Below are 22,181 nucleotides of genomic sequence, written 5' to 3'. Positions count from 1 at the left end.
ATAGGCTGCTGCATCTCTCCAAGGGCCCTATAACACGCCCCAAAGCTCTATTGCGACCTGGCAGTCCACTGCAAGGCAAGACAGTAGGTCATGGAGTTAACGTTTAAATAATTCTTGGCAATGTGCGAGTTCACAGGGTGCAGCTGGAGAAGGGAGAAGGGCTGTAGCATTCTTCTATGAACGTGCCTTCTGGTCGTCAAGGGTCCACCAAGATCAACAATGGATTAAGTCAACAACTTGCAATACCACAACAAGAGATTCTAAAGATCTTACAGGGAGTGGTACACTTAGTTTAATATGTTAAGTTGATTTAAGCAATTGATTTGAGCATCAGGAGCAAAAACAGCTTTTGGTGATCAGAAATCTTCCAGTAAGAAAAAGCTACCTATGGGGAATAAAGGAGCTAGTTGTTGGTGTGCCTCAAACATAACTTCGATATGAGATACAAATAGGACTTTGTCCAGATAGGACCTATTGTGCTGTAGATGTCTTTTGGATGGGTCCTAATGCTAATTTACACAGTTCTCCAAAACACATAAGTAACGCCACAGATGTACAATTGTAGTTAGACTGAACAACTACACACAGCCTCAAACACAGCCTCAATAATAAAAAACAATGTAAATATAACTGGCCAACAAATTTTGTTACTATGTCCATCTCCGAGTTTGGATGACAACAAAACCACTTGTCCCTATGGCTTCTGGCAAATCAAAAGCACTCACTGGCAGTGTATCACACAGGGAAATGGATATCGTTACTGAATACCTTCAAGCCAATCACAATACTTAGAGTGCAGCCAAACAACTACTGGTATTGACTGCAATCTCAACATTCTGTCTTCAAAAGCAGACAGTACAAAAACAATCCAATTCCACTCTGGGGGGAGTTTTTGTGCCATTTAACACATGAAAGAAAGAAAGTCAAGCACTGGAAAACCCTCTCACTTTATTAAAAGGGATATGGTTGAATTTTACATGACACATAATGCATGCTCATGTTAAACGTGTTACAATTCAACCAAGTTGCAATTTAAATGCTTAACTTACAAAGACAACCATGTTACTCAAGTGCTACAAAATAAGCACATTTAATGGAGTACCTCAGTTTGTTAATACCCAAGTGTATGGCTGATAAAACATCAAACGTTTACAATAAAAGACATAAGGAAAATAAACGACAGAACTGCCAAACAAAGAAATCAGTTTGCATATCTTCACCACTAATTAATCAACATCGTCCATTTCAAATTCAATACAATATTTAAACATTCATTAAAACATTCAGTTGCCAATGGTGGCCAACATCAAGGTTATGTAACTGCCATCCAGGATATGTTGCCAGAAGTTATCAACAAAACTCCTAATATGATCATGATCCTTAAAATACAAAATACGTAATGATATTAAAACAGAACATATCATTAGCAAATGTTTCAGATATTCACTTTCCTTATCATTCCCACAAAACCTGCAGTAAAACAGTTTTTGGAATAAGATGTGTGTAGCTAAAATTTCTCTGCTTGGCAGCCGGTTGAACCTAAACCTAAAAATGTAAACAGATATAGTTACTTGGAAATCTGCAAACATATGGTTAAAGCCGCCCAAGATTGTATGTTAATTTAATAGTTGGCCATAATGCACATAACTAATGTGTATTTTTCACACATTGACAACCAGTCTTTACAATACAAGGCGAGTTTGAAACTAGCCGGATTCTGGAATAAGACCTCCCATGTACAGTCAGCTTCTAATATATTCTGACAGAACTAAAAAAAAAAAAAATACAAATTGATTTCCAGCTAAAATATTAAAATTTAGAAAAGAATCATTGCGGATCTAAAATGTTCTGGCCGACAGTGATTTAATACCAAACTCAGTTCGTATAACTGATCCTGGCACACAGTGCAGTAATTTGAGCACCTGGCGCCAGATCATAGCCTCCAGCTTATCCAATCTATCCAGAACCCACAATTGTAAAACATCAATGCCATAAATTAATTTAGGCACAACTTTACCTTAGGGAAATGTTATAAGCGGTAAAATGGAAAATGTACAGTATTTCACACATTTGTCCAGCTAATGCTCTAGCCTTATGCTGAAGATGTTCCCAAATGTATGCTTTATATTGTGTTTTTTGGTTATTGGAAACCCCAAGTGTCCGCCTATTCTAATTTCATATTTTTTAAGGACCAGGTAAATTCACTTGATTTCTTGGCAACACCTTAGCTCAATATTTTAGTCTTAAAAAGGTTTAATCCGAAAGCAATTATCCAGGGTGTAATCAACAAAAGCATGTATTAATCTCTTTAGACCTGTCGGAGTTAAGTCGAAAGGTAAAAAAAAAAAAAAGTCATCGGCGCACGATAACCAGAAAAATGTATCTTTCTTAAGTTTGGCGAAATAAACACTGCTGTATATAAAATATTCATTGATGTCAGAAACAAATATTAAATAGACATTGCGCCAAAAATCCATCCTTGCCAGAGTCCAGATTTGATGGGAACCTTACTGGAAAGTAGACCAGTGCGATTTAAGTCGTACTTGAATGTTGGAATCTATATATAAAAATACATTCCCCAGGAAGATACCATCTCGCTATCTTGGCCCAGAGCAAGTTTCTGTTCACAAGATCAAATGCGGCTGATAAATCTATTGAAGCCACAAAGATTGATTTACACTTTCCAGATCAGGCAGACTGCTATAAATAAGTTAATCAAAAACTGTTCAATTTTCGGAACGGTATACTGGCACTACCTTGGTTTGGTATTTCTTAAATCCATTAGTGACCACCCAATTTTCTAGTTCTATCAAGATTAAGGATGTGAAAATCTTACTACATGCGTTCATAATACTAAGTTTGTCCATTTACTTCACTAGCACTTAAAGAAGCATTTTTTTTTACTTCACCCTAAAACATGCTACTACCACCATGTGCAAAAAGCCTTATGGACTTCGGGAGGGGTCATGATCACTTTCGAGAATAACCCTTCCTCAATTTATGGCACGAGGCAATCCAGTAATAACTACCCCTCCCTCAGTCTATAAGGCTATAAAAGTACAGATTACAGGTATATATCATTTTTTCAAAAAAGGGTTAGCAACCCTGGAATTATAGTAAGTCAGACTTCCCATGGAAAGGGCCCTTTTTGGAGGTGCTTGCAACTTCCTGACACTGTTTGACAAATCACTCCCCCAGCCAAAAAACAACAAAAGCCCCCGCAAAAAAAAAAAAGACAAAAACAACAAGCTCTGAATACTTGTGGAACGTTTTTAAGCATCAATGAGGGGCAAAGTTGGGGTGGGCGAGTGCAAATTCAGAAAGTGAAATCTTGCCCCTCACTGACGGATAACCTCTGGACGGTTTTGTGCCCAACTTTTCGGACCAGATAACGACTCCTCGCAAAAGCGCAATTTCTTTTCTTTGGCATAGATCTATCCAGTGGGTGGTTTTAAATCCATCCAAAATTCAGTTAATGAGATTTCCATTCACTATCCCACAAGGAATTTTTCAGGATCCAGATTGGAAAACTGGTGTTCAGAACCACAAAAACTCCTCAAGCTTTAAGTAAGGGGCAACAGGATTGACTGCAGTTAATTTTTAACAACCCGCAAACCAAACAGCTGCCATTGTTTGCAGGCTTTTTGTAGGGTCCTGTTGACCACATGCTGCAACATTAAAAACAAACCATAAGAAAAGGGTGGGTCTTATTGAAGCTCCCTGGGCCACCCCTGACCCCGGGCAAGTTTAAAAGGAGAAGTATGTGGTTTACAAAGTTGTGCAATATATTCCCAAACAGCACTTTTCTTTAGTGAGCCATGGGCCAGTTCTCAAACCTGGCCTCAGTTGGTCCCCCTGGAGTGGGTTCAGGGGATGGTAGTAGTCAGCAGATTCACACGTTTAAGTGCCCATTGTAGGTGGGTGACGGGTCTGTAAGGGTTGTTTGTCGCCCTACAGACTTACAACAATTACTGAGGGTGCCTGGAACATTTTCCTGGGCAACATGGTCACTGGGCGCAGCAGCTCGCTAGGAGGTTCCCAGGGCCATGCACCAACAAGCGCAAAGTAGCCACTAAACAGTGCTGCAGACTATGCCCAGTTGGCACGAAAGTGCCCAAAGCATTAAGTAAGGTCGTGCCCTGGGCAAAGTGCCCAGAGGGTACAGTAGGGATCAGAGCAGATCATCAAAACCAAGTCAGCAGAAAAAAATTAAGTGATGTTAAGGTTGCAAGACACATAATAAAACACCACACATTCACCAGTTATTGCGCCTAAAGCAACCACAAGTCAGCCACTTCCACGCACTGCTCGCGATAATACAAAGGTTAAATAGTCCAGATTGCTTAGGGCCATTTTTAAACCACGTTGAGGGCAAACAAGCAACGTCTTAACTGTAAAGATTTTAAAGGCACAGCTTTCCAGGCAAGCAGTATGAGAGAGATCATGAGCAGTGCAAGACAGTGGCAAATGTATGGTCCTGTTGGGATGGTGGCAGCCAAGTTATGGTTGTTTCAGAAACCACAACTGTTGAATTGGAGTCGTTTTGAGCAATACATGTATATCCGCATTTAATGCATTTTTGTATAGAAGGTCCAACAATCTGTTAGGGAATTCACATTGGTTTGAGGGATAGGGGTGGATTCACTGTGTGGCAAATCTGTGAATTACAGTCATTTGTGAAAGAACATTACTCAGACATGGACAGAGACGCGCGGCAGTGCCAGCCTTCGAAGGCAACATACCCGCGAGTTGCAGGATCACATATCACTGCGGTGGAAACTGGACCATGGAACAAGGCCACGTGCCCAGCTGTCAGCATAGGCCCATGCTTCCCCAGTGGTATCTTGAACTGCTCAGTTATCAGGGAGAGGGCATTTCCTCCTCATCCTCGCCCCTTGTCTGGAGTCATGTCCTGTAACGGCTTAGCACGTAGGTGCACACTAGCCATCAGCCACAAAGAAGGGGTGTAGTGGACGTTGCTCGCTGCAACAATGAAACATATACATAAACCGACAAAAGCTACTTTTTCAAATGTCTTAGGATAGATCAGATTGGAAAGGGACCACGACCATCTAGTGGTAGAGTGATCCATTTGGTTTTATTGAGGGCATCATTCCGTGGCACATGAATTGCGTGGGCTGGGGGGCAGTGAATCAGATGCTGTTGGCGAAGTACAGCAGGCTGGTGCAGGCCGGCATGCATCACAGAAAGGTCTGCCCATAGCGATCCCAGAATGATAAGCAAGGCAAGAGAGGGGCCTTGACAGAACAAAGCCTTCTCCAAGCCCTTGTCGTTTTCTTCTTCTTTGCTTATGCAGCGCTACAAATACAGCCAGCAACTGTATTATTTTTAACTAGTGTGCTAGACTTAGCGCTTATCGGCCTTCCCTTGTATATGGCAAACCGAGAATCTCCCCCTCCCCCCACCCGTCCACCCCGCATACTCCTGTGAAATGTAGGTGTACCAGTCTCAATTCCTTGCACTCTCCACCTTCCTCGACTCATTTTCGTAACAACGATGGTTTTACAAGTTCAGTGAAATACAGGAGGGCAGCGAACGGAAAAAACGCAATGTAAAGAAAGCAAGCTGAACCTCGGGCGGGCGGCAGGGGAAGAGAAGGTGGTTACCCAACTGTTGGCACAACTTGCATTCAAAGCTCAGGGGATAAAAACCTCAGCAACTGTGGCCGCACATTCCAGTGAAATCTGGAGCATTAGTTGGGAATCTCACCTCCGTGTCGGTGCCCTGCAGATAGACCACAGCGCCCCTGATCTGCTGCCATGATTTGCGCCAGAGCGACAAGAGCAGCTGGCATCTGCAAGAGCAACACAAGGTTGCTTGTTTTGAGAGCTTTCACGTGCGTGTTTCGGCTAAGAGCAAAAGGCGGCAGCACTCTAGGCCAACTGTGGCAGGCACAAGTAATGCCGCCCTTTAGAGCGCTACAAAAGGCCTCCGGGCAACATGGCAACATCGGTTAAGTGGAAGGACGTGCCACCTCAGAGAGGCGGCATTCAGACTTGGGCAATTAGTATGAGGTGGTAAGAGAATATTGGCTGCGGTAACCAACACAATGGTCTGCCTAGAACTCGTAAACGGAGTGCAGTCGACCTACCTTAATAATAAAAGTTTGTGTTAAAAAGTGCTTTCTTTGCAAGTATGCTCCGTGCCCTCAAAAAACAGAAAATGCCATGCCCTTTTAAAATCCTTTGCAGATCACTGCCTTTGCAAAGAGCCTAAGTAGCCCTGTTCTTAATTCATCTGGATCACACAAGCCTGGTATTTCGGCCTTCTTTACCTAAATCCTAAATACTTCACTGTATTGATAATTAGATTTTGGAAATGAGAATGGGAAGGTTGAAAGGGCTGATCAACACATTCTATTACAAAAAATCATGTATACCCGGGGAGGGGGGGGGGGTTTGTCCGAATTGACCGAATGCTGACAAATGGTCTGCATTACAAAACAGATGTTGCAAGGTGATCCATTTGCCTTTTTCTTTTTTGCTCCTTCAGTCGGTGAAGTGTTTAATACCACTCACTTGGCTAGCCGGTTGTTGCGAGTTTAAGAAAAACATGAAATAAATCGATGGGAAAAAAACGTTATTCGGAAAACGAGTTTACTTGATCAAAACCTGGATTTTTTTCACTAAATGAAAACACCAGTCTTCCTCCCATCCATCCACAAGATGGCACAGAAAAATAAGAAACGTGACTTAAAGTCCAAAAGAAGAAAAGTGACAAAAGTGGTAAAATAAATGTGGTCAAGATTAAGTGTTTCAAACAGCAGCCATACAGCATACAATCAGTAAGCCACTTCCCGGTTTAATCTGTGTGTTGGCACAAAGTGTTCCATCTACTCATCCGATTCATAAGGGGGTGGGGTGCCGAAATGATATAGTGGGTTTACAGGGAGATACATGCATTATGCCATGGAGTGTTCGATGTGCTAGATTCGGTGCCGTAAGGACCACAAGTACCATAATGCCTTGTAGAAAACAGAGTCAAACGGTCGTAACAGTATTGCTGCCCTGAACTTAAACATTTATAGAGCAAAGCCAGAGAAAAATTGTGTCCTAGGTCAACGTTAGGGGCAACTAAAACAGTTTACCAAAGCCAGGGAGCGACCTAGGCTTCATAGCACTGCACAAATAATGAGAAAAGCCCAATACGCAATCAAGGGCGCTTAGGTGGTCCACTTCTCGTGATCCAACTAGAATTTCTCTGAAGCGTGCACAAAGCTGCCTTTTAAGGCAAGTCCTGTCTCACCAAGTCAAGCAGTGATGCATGTTAAAACTCCTCTCCCAAAGTAGGTACAGTACCCTCCAATTGTGGAGTATGTTCGGTCCTATTAAAAGCCTAGGCAAATCACTGCACGCAGCCTAAACCTCTTTTTTTTGTACACGTCAGTACAGCAAATAACTATGCAACATCCCCTGCAAACAGCCATCCTGCATCCTTCCAGTGCCAGGGGACCCCAAGAGAGGAAAGGCTGCATTTCCTCCTCTCGAAGCACGAGAGCGATGCAGCCAGTCAGGTGCCATCTGCTGTAGGAGAGCCACAGAGCCTGTACACATTGATCGAGGAAATGTATTTATAATGCAATGGCAGCCGATCTATAGCAAGTGGTCGAAGATGACCCTTTAAGTGCTTTTAGAAGCGCACATGGTTCTTTTAAAAGGAAAACAGTGGAGAAGTGACCAACAGCAAGGACAATTTCCCACCACTTAAACATTTTCATATCCCGCACAACTGTGCATGCTCATGAAATAACACGTGATGGAATGGCTACTGAAGAATGTATAACCCCAGCATATTTCTTATGCCTCCCCATCACCTCATCTAAAGTCCTGCCAGTTGGTGTTTCGTTGGTATCAGCCAAACCAAGCAGTTTCCAACGAAAGGACATCTTGACAGGTGAGGGAGGCCAATTTAACAATCCACAATGTGGCCAGTCCAAATTGTTCTTTTTTAGATGTGGATCAAGGTGGTGCTTCTGCAGTGGCACCATACGCCAGAAAGGATCCGCGCAATGTATCCCCATAACATCGGACCAGTGTTGGAGTGGATGCAAGGCAGTGGGAGACTGGCAACACAGATGAGGAATTGTCCAATAATACAACCATTCTGCGGGAGGTTAAGAAACTGATGCAAGAACTACGCCAGGGAATGGAACATATAGAGGACAAAATATGGCTGTGTGCAATGTGGGAACCGGGATTGAAAAACACCCACAAAAATCCAGAATAGGATTAACGACCCTGCTGATAGAAGTACAAAATGTAAACGACAGCTCCCACGATACAGGACTGGTTACTGGAACTTTGTGCCACTGGAATGGGTAACCTACAAAATCCAAGGGGACCTGGAGAAATTCAAATAGGAATGGGGCCCAGTCATGACATATTTGCAAAGCGATTATATGGTACAGTGGTATCCGCATAAAATTACAATTATGGACATACTGTGACCCACTACGATCATGCCAGAAAGGGAAGAGACAGATAACACTTCTGGAGGGGGAGATGGAGGCAAAGAGGGGTAGTTTAAATTGTACGATGTTGTGGAATGCAGAATCAAAAATATTTAGAGAAAAAAAATCTTGTATTATTAATGTTATTTACTGAGCACGTACCTAGCTTCCAGAAGCAACAGAGCGTGTTTCAGAGGTATACAAAAGTACAGATACATAATGGAGTGATTTACAGAGGTATACAACAGTACAGATGCATAAAGGAGTGCTTTACAGAGGTAACAGAACAGATGTGCAGCGGAGGGAGGATACAGAGGAGGGGTACAGCTGTACAGGGTGACGGACTGTCTAGCAAATCAGGTGGCGGGGGCGACGGGATTGGCTTTTGCACATTATCACCATCATTGTGTCTCGGGAGGATAGCTCAGTGGCAACGTGCTCGCCTTGGAAGCAAGACGACACAAAGCAACACAGGTTCGATCCCCGGTTCCGCGCTTAGAAACCTCTGGGTTTTACGCGTGTTATCAATAACCAATCATATAATCATATTGTGTCAAGGTTTGGTCATTAGAAGGGATAACCCCTCCTAGTAGCTCTGGGGGGACTTTTAGACACTGACAATCGAATATTAGAGTCAGGGGGACATACAGCCCCTCACACTCCATATTTGCATCCCTTCAACCACAGAGCTTACAGTGGCCTGTAGTGAGAAATAAAAACAACAGAAGATGAAGATCATGCAGTAGCTTCGGCTAGCCTTTAGGATTCTGCTCTTTGCATGCAGTTGTGAATGGCCAATCAATTAGCTAGATATAATCAATCATACTGCAAAAGTCCATCTTGGAGTTTGAAACACCCATCATCTACCCCTACGCCCTCATCCTTTCTGAGCAAAATTGTCAAATTTTAAAAAAATGCCTCTAGATCCAACATATTATGAGAGATTAGAAAGGCTAAATACCGATACAAAATATGTTACGCCAACTGGAATATGACCAAGAATAAAGTGTGCAAAAACGTTCTCCAACTCATACCCATAAAGTACCCCACTATGCATAAGTTGCCATATGTAGAAGGCCCTTCCCTGACAAGAAGCCAGTAAGCCAAGGGAGCCAGGCCCTATGCATTTAGTGATGCTGGGCATAGGTGGCAGAACTGGGAGAACCCTCTGGCTTCTATTATACCCCACTCACGTGGCAGGATCTCAATAGTATGCCTGTTCTTTTAACAGGGACACCACAATCTGTGGAGAACAAACGAAAAAGGCAAACCCAGAGATTTTAAGAGAACTGCCCCGTTTCATCGTAAGAATGTCAGACAGCCCGCTTTCACCGAACGACGACAGCCTAACTGGGAACAGCACCTGCGCCAAACAAGAAACAGGATATGGGGGAGGGAAGAGGTGGTCACAGAGGCGGGGCCTAAACACTATAAAAGTGAGGAAAGTCTCTAGAGCAGTGGGGGAGTTTCAAAGTGGCAGTGGGTCTCTGAGGAGGCGAGTGCTGGGATACAAAACAAAAAGAGAAAAGAGAAGAGCTGGACAGAAAGGCCTGAAAAGAGGCCAATGAGAAAAGGTGCAGCTGGAGAGAATAGACCAGGCACAGGGAGAACGCAACAGCAAGAATGTGGATAGTAACCAGGAGACGGTTAACAAGCGCAAAGAGGAGATGAGCCAAAGGGTGGGGAATATCAACAGAGAAGAAAGGAACAGAGGTGGCGATCAAGTGAGTAGGGGTGACAAAGACTAAAGAGAAAGAGGAAGACCATGTGGTGGTTGGAAGAAATACTCAAGGTGACCAAAGTGGAGAAAAGAGAACAAATTCAGGAAGGAACAGAGACCCTAGACCTAAAGGGTGTGAGTGAAGGTGTGGAAGCACAAGCATGAGGTGAAAAGTTGAGGGGAGGGTGGGTCTAGGATCAACAGGAGAAAGCTCCCCTGGGCACAAGACTGTTACGTGTATAAGAGGGAGTCCAGGAATCCCAAAGCCGGGTGTACAGTATTCAAAACAGCAACATTGCCCGCCTCCTTCAGCTACAGAGGCCCAATGGGCAAGGCAGAAGAGTCCTCAACAACAAAAAACAGACAAGTAGTAAAGTGCAACCACGGAAACCAAGAAAGAATTATGGGGCCACTAAAAACAGCAGACTAAGTGAATAAGACAATCACAGGATGAAAGTTTACATTGAGAGACTGTAGCACCTAGAGACCTTTTTACTAAGAGCTTTGGCCACTTGTTTTACAAGAAAACGAAAGTCTTTGAACATGGAACACAAAGAGGCCATCCTCTGTTTTGAGTTAAACATGAAAGGGCAGAGGTGAGGCTGGTGAATGCTCAAGTCTCCAAAAACCTAAGCGTGGCCAAGATGGTGGACGGGTAACAGCACGGCATTGCGACTCCTTAGATCCAATATCATGGAGGATTTTTGTTTTCTCTCCCAAAAAGACATTGAATGCTCCAACCATACCTTACTGCATTGTGTTGCTGCAGCAGCAAACTCTGCTCTCCAGTATGGCCTGCAAGGCGTAGAGGGGGGGGGGGCTCCTGCAAGTTGTCATTACAGTCCAGTGGGGGGCTCGGGAGGGCCTGCCTGGGTCTGTTGATGTCCGGTAACAGCAACCGTCTGAGCCCTTCTTGGGGCCCGCTTACTGGCGAGCCATCTGTGGTGATAATGAACCCCCAAACCATGAGAGATCCATCAGTGGCTTGCACTTTGTAGCTGTAGCCTGAGTGGAGGAGACCCGCAGACAAGTCGATTTACTGCTAGAGATTACACTACTGCTGCACACTGGTGAAGGAGAGCATTGTGGCGGCCATATTGAATGGGCTTCTTCGGCTGCTCTAAACAGTCGCTCCTTTCCTACTTTCACTACTGCAAGTGAGAGGGAATCTTGATGGTCGATTTTGGAGGCACTGGACATTGCACTCATCTCCCGATAAGCAAACTAACAATGGAAGGACAGCGCAGGTGTGCCGCGCAAATCGACAAAAGGACAAAAGAATACCATGCTTTTATTCTTGAATGAATTGAATCTTTTTTGTATTATGTATAAAATTGAAAAAGTTGTTGTAATACAACTCTAATCAATAAAAAAAAAAAAAAAAAAAAAAAAAAAAAGAATACCATCATTGGTATCTTGCTTCTAGAGGCAACTCCTTTACAGCTGGCGACACTAAGGGCACAACAAAGACCCATCTAAAAGCACTTCAAACAGCGACCTCAAATGCCTAATACTTGAGGGCAACAGGCTATCGTCTACTGAGGTTGATAATGTAGCGCTTATTCTCAGGACATTAACAAGTTGCGCAAGTGCACAACAGAGACGGAGCACAGGAGTTCCAATATTGAGGAGGATAGGCATGCTAAAACCCCCAATATCAATTTACTTAGGGAGCTCAACGCCAAAACGCTGAAGAAGCTTACAGACAAACAGGTCTCACCACAGCAAAGTGCATCTTTTGGGTTTGGCGAAGAGTGCTTAGAAGGGTGAAATGGAAAGATTCCAGAGATATGTATTCCATCGCTTTTCCCTCCAAACATGGAGAAGCTCAAATATATGGCAAACAGTGGCTCTCTGGTATGCCTGCCCACGTCATCAGTATGAAGCTACTGAAATAGCAAGACAAAAGTCAACTTACTTTCGGCAGCACGATATCGAGGCTAAGCCCAATATAATGGTGCCAGACTCTGTCTTTACCCCGACTACAGCTTTAGTCCACAGAACTACCACAGTGCAACGACAGTGAACACTCTTAAGCTCCTGGAGCTACAAGTCTGATTTGTAAGGACGTTTCTTGTTTAGCTACGTGGCACTGAATGATAGCTTCCCTCCCGATATTAGTGGTGTGGGAACAGACTCTTCCCCTGTGAACCCTCCCAGGGATTGCCTAAGCTTGTCGTCACCACCACCGAGAGGTATGTTCTGGGAGGAGTTGTGGGACTGCGTCTGCATAGTTATCTTCTTAATGGTATGCACTAATTACTAATGTTGTGACTCCATTTGGGTGGAGGGGGCACACTGGTGGGGGATTTATTAGTTGAGTTATTCATGGCAACCAAATCCATTTCTGTATCTCTCCAATAATAAAGTGCTTCCATTTGGTTGATAATGGGTGTCTCAGTATAGAACGGAGACAGGGTTTGAAGTTGCTGGGAGCGATTTATCTCCTGCTTCTACCATAGAAGAGCTTGGTTAGCTTAAAACCAACAGTTACCAGGAGCTAAATTTGGCTACAAAGGCCAACTGGTGCTTTACAAACAGGCATGGGTTACATTAACTTTGTGTGTTTGGTAATGTAAATAAAGAAGAACTAGTCACGTCTCAAACACATTTAAATCTAATGTATCGTACATAATAGGAAAAGTTGAAATATATGTTTCATGTGAAATTTAGATTTGCAGCGCTGTGTACTCGCTCCTGGTTCCCCAGCGGTAGCTCCTGCCTACTGGGTGATGGGAGCTGCTTTTAGCTCCTGCTCATTGAATCTTAATTCCGCACACTGACTGATGTTCTAGAACCTGCCAGGCCTAAACGGGTTTGTTGAAAGGCACATAGTTGGTTCCTATATCCACAGACAAAAACAGTATTTTTAGTGCAGGAAACCCATTTGGTCAAACATGAGCATGTTAAATTGCAATTGAAACGTGGGTGGGGAGTCACTTTCTGCTCTCAATTCTCCTCCTGCGGCCAACATTTTCATAATCTGCTCCCAATATTGAGAATACATATCAGTTTTTCTATTGGAAAACTGAAATGGTCTATGTAGGATTTTAATTGTGCCTTGGACACAATGTTGGCTAGCTCTAAAGGAGGGGGAACCCCCTGGGTGTTGGGTATCTGACTTTGCATGGCTTCAAAATATTTGCCCATCTGTGATGTCTGGAAGGAATATCGCCATGGGGAGGCTGGTTTCATTTCCGTGGGTCCTTCAAGGATAGACAATATTCATTAATAGGTCCCAGTTACATAAGGTGCGTATCTCGGAGGACCTGGGTCGCTCTTTATCTGAACACTCCACCTTATCAATACAAGTGATGCTAGTTAAGCGTAGAACGCCGACATCCACAGGGAAGACCCAATAGATCCTTTCTCACACTGCGTTCCTGCACCAAGTACGCACTGAAATACAAGACTTCTTCACTAATAATCTAATCTGTTGTCTCCGAGTAATTGTGGTAATTCGGGGCTTTGCGTTGTCAACACAATGCAATGTTAGAGCTGCATGGCATAACGAAATCTTAAATTGGCAATCTGGAAAATATAATTAAATTACTAAATAGGAATTGGCCACGGACAATACAGTTTTGCAGCAAGCTCGAACCTCCCCCTTTTCAGAACTTGGATAGGCTGGGAAGATGTGTGTGGTCTGAGCAGATCAAAGTCTCCAGAAGATGCCGACAAGCCGGGAAATCCTTGGCCTGGTTTACTACAATAATTACAGGATGGGAAGCCCATCACATTTATAGAAACTGCACATGGGATGATCACTGGAGACACTATGCACATTAACAATGCCTTTAGAGGATGTTATTAAATATTCTACATGCAACACACTACAATGTGCAGGGATCAGACTATATAGAGTTGTAGAGGATGTTGTCTTGCCTCAATTTTCTGAACTTGCCAAAGAACAACTTAACGCACTGTTCAGCCCGCAAGATGTGGCACAGGCCATACAGAGTTTGGTCAATGGTAAGACTCTGCAGCCTGATGGCCTCCCGGTAGAGTTTCACACAACAATCTCAGACTCGTTGGTTTAGTGCCTGGTGATGTTTTTGAGAAAGGAAGTATGGTTGGTAGGTTTCTTTCATCCATGAAGTTGGCCCTCCTAATATTGCTGTTAAACGCCAGGAGACTGAATATTAAAACACAGTTTTTGTAGACTACATCTTTTTTAAACACGGATTTAAAGGTTGTTAGCAAAATTCTTGTGGGTCGATTGTCCATTGAGAAGCTAATACATGAATACCAAGCCATCTCTGCCCCGTACCTCTTTAAACAAGACTTTTCTTGGTCCTGTATTGGGTGACTAATAATCGGAATGATTATGCAGTGGCCGTCCATACTGCGGATTGGAAGCATATGCAATTAACCCTCCCAGGATTCAAATTTGGGCCTCTAATATGGCAGTTGCTTCAGTGGTTGTATATTCACCTGTCTGCAAGGGTTAAGAGTAATTACTGCATTTCCGCTCCAATTAACATCAGGGCTGCATAGTACCACCCCTGCTATTTGCTCCGATGATGGGACCATTGGCCTGACGGTTGAGGTAGTCTTGTTGGCAAGGACTATAGCAGTGATTCAACATCTGGTATCCCTATATGCAGACAATTTGTTTTTGTATACGAGAGAACATGGTTCGAGCAGTGTCCGATCAATATGTTAGGATTCCTGGCTGACACCCACTGGCAGAAGTAAATATTGGACCGGACACTGGGCTTCGCATGCACTTCTCTGGGCTCTCTACCACTGCATGCATCAGTGGAGTCTAAGGTATTTGGGACTGATGATTAACAGTGAGTGTGTCAGGGTATATACTGTGAAATCATTGACCTATTGCCAAATGGTCCAGATCGGTCACCTTCTGGTCTGAACTCCTACTGTGGCTCATAAACAAAAGTATCTGTGGACAAGGGATGATCCTAACTAGGCTATTATTTCAAGTAATGCCCACAATTGTTCTTGCTTCGCTGTTCAAGTTTCTGGACGGCCCATTACTGAGGTTATTTTGGAAGCGCAGCACTCCCATGTGCCCCTTTCCATGCAGCGAGTTTCTTACCAATGTAGTGGCTTGTGTGCTCCAGACTTTTTCCAATTACTGTGATGAGCAGCTTCAGCATATTGTACACTGCTCAATGTGTTGTGGGAAGATGCGAAAGACGCAGTCATCTTTCCTTTCCAACCCTGTGTGATGTTTGGGCTTGCTCAGCCAAAGAATATCTATATTTTCTACATTTGCTCTTGAAATCCTGCTGTGGGGAAATTGTATATTTAAGAGATCGTTGGCCGACAGCCAGTAGGTAAAGAAAGGGTGACTTGAACAGGGATGGTAGGGGGCTGCCTTTTCAGGTTTTTTGCTAAGGAAAGGAAGTGGATATAGGTCGGTCTTTAACATATGCTTCCATATTAAACCGCAGAACTTGGTCTGGCTTCCCAGATGCACCATCTGAGCATGACGTCGTCATTACCTTGAGGGATGCGCGTAATGGTGGCAGAAGAATCACTACACTTTACTGTGCATGTAGCCCAGAGCTGTGTGCTGTGCACTTCGAGCAGGCATGCTCAGGCTAGAGATCTGGATATTTATTTTGCCAAATGCCGAATGTGGGCGCACCTGTTGCCATACATGGGAGGTATCTGAACACTCGCTTTAAATAAATTCATTTTAAGCACAGGGCAAAATTCAAGTTGCAAGCCACTAGTCATCCATAAAAGCCACGAAAGTGTCAAACACAGAGTAATGCCATTTTTTCTGGACCTAGCTCCATGAAGATCTGTGTAAGCAATGGACCACATAATCAAGTCTCTCTAGCACCGATAGGGCAATTTTGCTTTTCCAGTGCTGTGCTATTGGACATTTGGCCAGTACAATGCCATGGGTCAAGGTGCCAAATGTGCACTTGCCACTGGCTAGCGATATTTGACTCTTAGAGTGTAAGAAATGGTGTGCTGTGCGTATGTGTAGAATTGCGGTGGCATGTGACATTATAGCTGGCAAGTAGCTGGCCACTTACTATACACAGCAGACGGTTCTTTGTTGTTTTAATAAGTGAATTACTTTGTGGTTCACTTTGACAAAAATGGCAGGGTTTTTCGGTTTGTTTTTAAATGAACCCACCCCCCCCAATACGCCCTTTGCACCCCACCGTTGCCGCCCCACCAAAACACCTTATCCCTCATATTTTTTTTGTTTATTTATTTAGCGCCCCATACCCTGAGGTATCTGGGCGAGTTACATATAGTACATGGATGAAGAGTTACAATACATTCTTTACATCATTTACACAGTGAAGATAACAGTATTATACATAAGGAATATACATATCATTTTACATACATACCAGCATCGTATTATTTTGGCTAGTACTAAATGTAAGGTACTAAAGCCAGTCATAGATCATTAGCAAGGAGCCAATCCTTAGTGTTTTTCCTGAAGCTAAAGAACGACTGGTCAGCTTTTAAGGTTGCAGGCAAGGAGTTCCAAAGCTGGGCTGCCATGACAGAAAAGCTCCTACGCCTGCTTTCTTCAGTTTATATCTAGCTACCTTCAGGCAGAATGAATGCAAGGTTCTAGTGGGGCGTGTAGATGAGTTTTGACAAGTTTTTCCATTAGGTAAACTGGGGCAGTGTTCGTTAAACATTTGTGTGTAAGGGAAGCAGCTTTAAACTGTATTCTGTTCTTGACCAACAGCCAGTTCTTCATCAAGGGATAAAATTAGCAGTGTCACATAGCAATTTACTATGCAATTCTGTAGGTTTGCTAATCAAATGAACACTTGCGTAGCAAAGTTAGCTATTTAAATTGCCCTCTTCAATGAAAGCACAGCTCGCCCTGCATTCCTCTTACCCTTGGTCCTCTCTTCACTTCAAGTGCTAATGGAGGGAAAAGTGAACCAGTAATCATCCTCTCCATTCTTAAGTGCCAAATGCATGTGTAAGAGTGCTAGGCAAGAATTTTTAAATGCAAACCAGAAGTTATCGGGATAATACTTTTATTAAGCTTTCTGTATCCTGTCTGGCAAAGACCAGTATATATCAACTTTATATCTTTTAAAAAGACAGTCAAGCAAGTCCATTCCTAAAACGAAAGTTGTTACATGATGCATAATTACAGTATTGATACTGTACAACACTGCATCATCTTCATGCTTTACAGTAAAGTTTAAGTTACTGTATCTGAATTTCATAGGGTCAACTATATTTCATTTTGTTGGGTAAGATGCATCATGTTGACTAGTGAACTTTTCAACATGTACATGATCAAATGCTTATGATAGCAAACCTAGTTCTGTAACCTGCAGGCTGCATACATCACGCAACTGGTGCTCAACCCATGACCAAACCCATACTCCTAGACATTCTATTTTATCACCCTGTTGCTTTATACCAGGTAGCCTGAAAGGTAGATGACCACAAACTACAATATTCCACCTAGTTTGGCCAGTTTGCTGCCTGCTACACAATCCATTCTGCTTAAGTCTTTCTTTCTTCTTGCATAATGAACACACAAAGCAAACTAAATGTTTACTCAAAGTAGTGATCAATAGGTCCATTCTGTCTGTACATCTACAGATCTACTACAATACCAAACACTGTAGTTGGCCTCTAGAGCTTGCTTTGCTTTTTGATTGTATTATATATTACATCCTGCAGGAGACAGCTGGCCAAACTGTTTTCAGAGCCTTTTTATCATATCTATTTATTTGTGTCCATTCATGCAGCAAACCTTTTACATTTTACAGACACTCATATGGCTTGCAAAGTCTTTTCACAGAGTCAAGTAGAAAGGACGAGTAGCATTTACGAGATGTTTGAAACCTTAACATTTACTTTGTTTGTAGTAAACGTCAAATAAAAAGGTTTCACTGTGCGTGCGTGGCTGGTCTCTGAGTGGCAACAGTGTACCAAACATAATGAGTGTTTGTAATGACATGGACCATTTTACAGAAATCACATTTTAAATGCGTTGTCCTCCGTTGCTATGGGTCGAACGAATTTCTCTTAGGTTGAAGATGCAAACTAAGTTACCCGACCTACAGGTCTAGCTGAAGTTTAAAGAATTTGCAAGGCCTGACTCCTCTCACTAATGTCTTATTTCAGTGGTATGCAAAACTGCTGTATTGTTGCTCATTTCATGTCTTTGGTACAAAGAACGTCTGGTGACATCAATATTAGTACAAAGTTGCTAATCAAATGGGCCTGTTACCTAATAAAACATATTTTCATTAGCAAACTCTGCTAATCAATTTTTGAAAACTAATTTATTCCTTGCTTCTGTCTAGCCTCTGAAATGTGGTGTCTTATTGGAATATTTAGTGCAGTTCTTCGTGCGTTGTTCTGTAGTATTTGGAGTTTTATTTACCTTTGTAGAAGTGAATTACCACAAAGTCATTCACTTTGATAAAACATACGTCAATAGACAACACTTAAGAGTCACTTCTATATCCCAGTTTGCCTTAGTACTTCTTAACCCATCCCGCACATCTCCATACCATGCACACTAAACAGTCACTGGTGTAGTCACTTCTGGGACAGCCAACAGAACATTAAAGGGCAAATGTACGTACTGTCACCGGCAAGGTACAAAATTTCAGCTCGCCACTTGCCACTGGCTGGTAATAATTGACTGTTGGCTAGTACGAAATGGTGTGCTGTGTCCATGTGTGCAATTGAGGTGGCGAGGGACTTTGTGGCTGGCTAGTGGCTGTTTAGCTCGGATTGAACCAATAATCCAGCCCATTTTACCCAGTCTCTCTGCAGGGTGACTGGTCAGTGAGCAACGAGAGCAATGGCTAAACCCACCGTTTGCACCATCTAATAATATGTTCTGCTCAATCATAAATGCAGCAAAAAGGAGATACTGAACGCAGAATGCCATTCCTGGTGATTGAATTGTTTTACGGTATTACAGAGCTCACAATCACACTGTGAAATGAGTGACGGTCATATAGCTGCAAAATCAAAACGGCGAGAATACGCGTTCGGTTTTAAAACTAGGTCTGCGTCCTCCAGGTAGACACTGAAAACGGCAGCACAGGGGTAAGTGCTGTAGGGGAAGTAAAGTAACCGAGTAGCTGGATAAACAAGTGAAGCATAAATCGTGGAAAGCAGAAGGCAAACTATGCATACCGCTAGCCAATCGCTTCTGAGGCAAGAGGTTGTGTTTATCAGACAACAGCTGGCATTGTGAAGCTGCGTTCAGGGTTCAGTAGTACTAAGTAAGTATTTATTCTGAAGTGAGTGTACACTGGATGTGGGCCACGCCATTTCCATGCTCCAGCCAAAATCTACTCTGTGCTGGTCCTCTACACCTAGCCCCGAAAACCCTACTCAATAGTTTGCAATGAGTACACCCATCAGATGCAGGGCAACGTCCTCATGCTCTGCCCACTAAGAGGCCAGGATTTCAACAGTGTGCTGCACCAAGCACAATCCATTCCAAGAAGCTAAAGAGGAGTATCAGTAATCCAATTATGTAGTTTGCGACCACACACAGAAAGTAGGTTGTTCGTTATTTGTGAAATGCTTCATTTATGTTGTTTCACAACATGTCGTTTTCACACTGTAGTACGTTTTAGAAGCTTTGTGTGCTCTTTTTCAATGATTATAAGGACAAAGAAATCAAAATGAAAAAGAGAACAGAAGACTTTGCAAGATCTGTGCTTAGAGCCAACCTCAAGCTACTAATCTACTGTTGTATATGAGACATATAGCGTTCAGAGACAAACGTTGTCGCCTTAAAAGATGCAACCTTTGTGGTGATGTTGGCTCTGGGTGGAGATACAGAGAGCTCATACTGCATATCCTCCAAAATCCTTGCTAGTTCTTCAGCTTCCCAACACAGGGGGCAACTTTGTGTCAATTGTAGGATATTTGTCGAGGGAGCAAACTATGGAAAATTGGTAGCAGTCAAAACACAACGGAGTGGGCTGAGATTGAAAACACAGAGGGGGGGGGGGGGGCGCACTTAAAGAGCGATGGAGCAAAGGCATGGAGGAAGGATGTGGAGGAGCGGCGGCGGACTCAGGCCGCGCTGGGGGTTGGGGGGGAACGGAGGGGCAGGGCAACTGCCGACCGCGAGGTGCAAAAGGAGGAAAGCGGCGGAGGGAGCAGCTGGGGGATCGCGCGAGGCAGAGGAAGGAAAGCGGGCCATCGGAGAAGGGGGAGGCTGGGCACACGGGGCCCAGCCTGCAGTGGCGTGCGGGCCAAGGCTACGCCGCGTGGGGATCGGTGCTCCCCACCCCCCTTCCATACATACCATGTCTTGCCGCTGTAGGAAGCGGGACCAAAGAGGGCGCCCCCAAAACCGGTGTTATTTCATATTTGGTACCCCATACCTTTCCGGTATCCCCCGGTCTTCGGCTGTGTTCGGGGCCCCACCTTCTCATCGCTGATTGGCTGCGTTCAGCCTGAGCACCGGCCCCTCTTCCGAGCTAAAGCAGCAGACTACCGACTCTGTCGCAGACTAAAGCAGCAGAGCACCGAGCTGCCTCCATTGTACTAATAGATAAACACCGGTTCTTCTGAGAGAAACCTTTGTATTAAATTACGAGGCTGCCATTGAGGAAGCTTTTGTAAAACTTTCTCTCAGAATAACAAACAGTGTATTATCTATACCCACAGCGGGACGAAGCTCGATATAAACTAACTTGTCATTAAAATACTACATTACAGATTATGAACTGTCAAGCTGCGCTACATTCTGGTAATGACTAGTTAGTTACAGCTAATTAAATGTTTCTAAAGGTGCCCTATAGATTCTGTCCTAGTGCTGAAGAATATCCTATTGTCTAGATGGTGTCCAGCAGGTGAAGATATTAAGCTTCACAGTCCCTAGTGTTATGATATCATAGTTTATTGATATAGCGCCATGCTCAATGTGTTTCAAAGCGCTTCAAGGCAAGGGAGTGAACAAGGGAAAATACAATGACATTCTTACAGGCCATGAACAGTAAGGATGTGAAATTAACTATTGTACCCGGCCTGACGACATTTCAGATAACTAAGACATTGGGCCTCATTACAAGCATGGCGGTCCAGAAACTACGGTACCAGTAAGCATGCCGGGGCTGCAGTTCCCGGACCGCCATACTACTTGCTCTGCTCGCGGGTGCCGTTTCACCCGCCAGGTTTTTCCTGGCGGGTGTAACAGCACCCGCGAGCTGAGCACGTTGGATGCACCGGCACAACTCTGTATGTGCCGGTGCATCCGACCTCCCCATCCCCATTCAGCCCTATGGGGCAGAATAGGGATCAGGAGGCCCTTGATTCCGGCACCCGCAAATGCGCAATTACCGGGTCTGCCAAGCTCGGCATGCCCCGGTTCTTGCCCATTCGCAGGTGCCGGAAAAAATGCAACTCCGGCGGCAGCCGTGCCCTTAATAAGGGCACGGCTACCAACAGAGTTGTAATGAGGCCCATTGAAAGGAAGGGAGGGGTAGAGTGGGAAGGAAATGAAAACAGACAGGCGACTACCGTACTACGCCTGATGACATTTCTGGTAGAGCCGGCGAAAAACAAAAGGTGCGGCATAGGGGTGCAGAAAGGGAGGGGAGGAACAAAACAAGCGACTATCGTACTGGGCCTGACGACAATTTAGATAGTGCTGGGGGGGGACAAGTAAGGAGAGAGGGGAGGAGACAGAGAGGTTGCTATCATACTAGGTCCAGGGACGATTCTGATAGAGTAAGTGCATAGAAGAAAGTAAGGGGTGGAGATAGGAAAAGGGAGAACGGGAGAAAGGGAGAGGAGGAGAGAACAGAGAGTAAGCAGTCAAATACAGTGGAGAGGCAAGAGGGGAGCGCAAATACAATTACAGAAGTAGTAACACATAATGTTGCAAGCCAGGATACATGACGATGGGAACAGCATGATTCAGGGCCACCATGAGTACAAGATGCAAAGGAAGTTCAGCATGAGAGCTGAGAAAGGGTGACGCACCGTGAATCAATGAACTCCATAAAGGTCAAATCCAGCATTGGCCACAAGGCG

At 43.9% G+C, this 22,181-nt stretch overlaps 1 protein-coding gene across 2 annotated transcripts in view; it reads right to left on the bottom strand.

The window, feature by feature from the left end:
- Window positions 1-20,665, bottom strand: part of CSNK1G2 (casein kinase 1 gamma 2) — a 335,785-nt gene extending 315,120 nt beyond the window's left edge. Inside the window, exon 1 of one of the 2 annotated variants that reach the window (XM_069649504.1) lies at window positions 20,528-20,665. The gene's annotated coding sequence lies outside the window, so the exon portion shown is untranslated. Of the gene's footprint in view, window positions 1-20,448 lie in introns of both variants that reach the window. The other variant, XM_069649503.1, reaches the window with a different exon arrangement.
- Between the last annotated feature and the right edge of the window lie 1,516 nt (window positions 20,666-22,181).

This window comes from Ambystoma mexicanum, chromosome 1p (genome assembly GCF_040938575.1).
Source record: "Ambystoma mexicanum isolate Mex_15411 chromosome 1p, UKY_AmexF1_1, whole genome shotgun sequence".
Taxonomy (NCBI): domain Eukaryota; kingdom Metazoa; phylum Chordata; class Amphibia; order Caudata; family Ambystomatidae; genus Ambystoma; species Ambystoma mexicanum.
The sequence above is the reverse complement of the archived record's forward strand: the minus strand, read 5'-3'. Positions and strand labels throughout refer to the sequence as shown.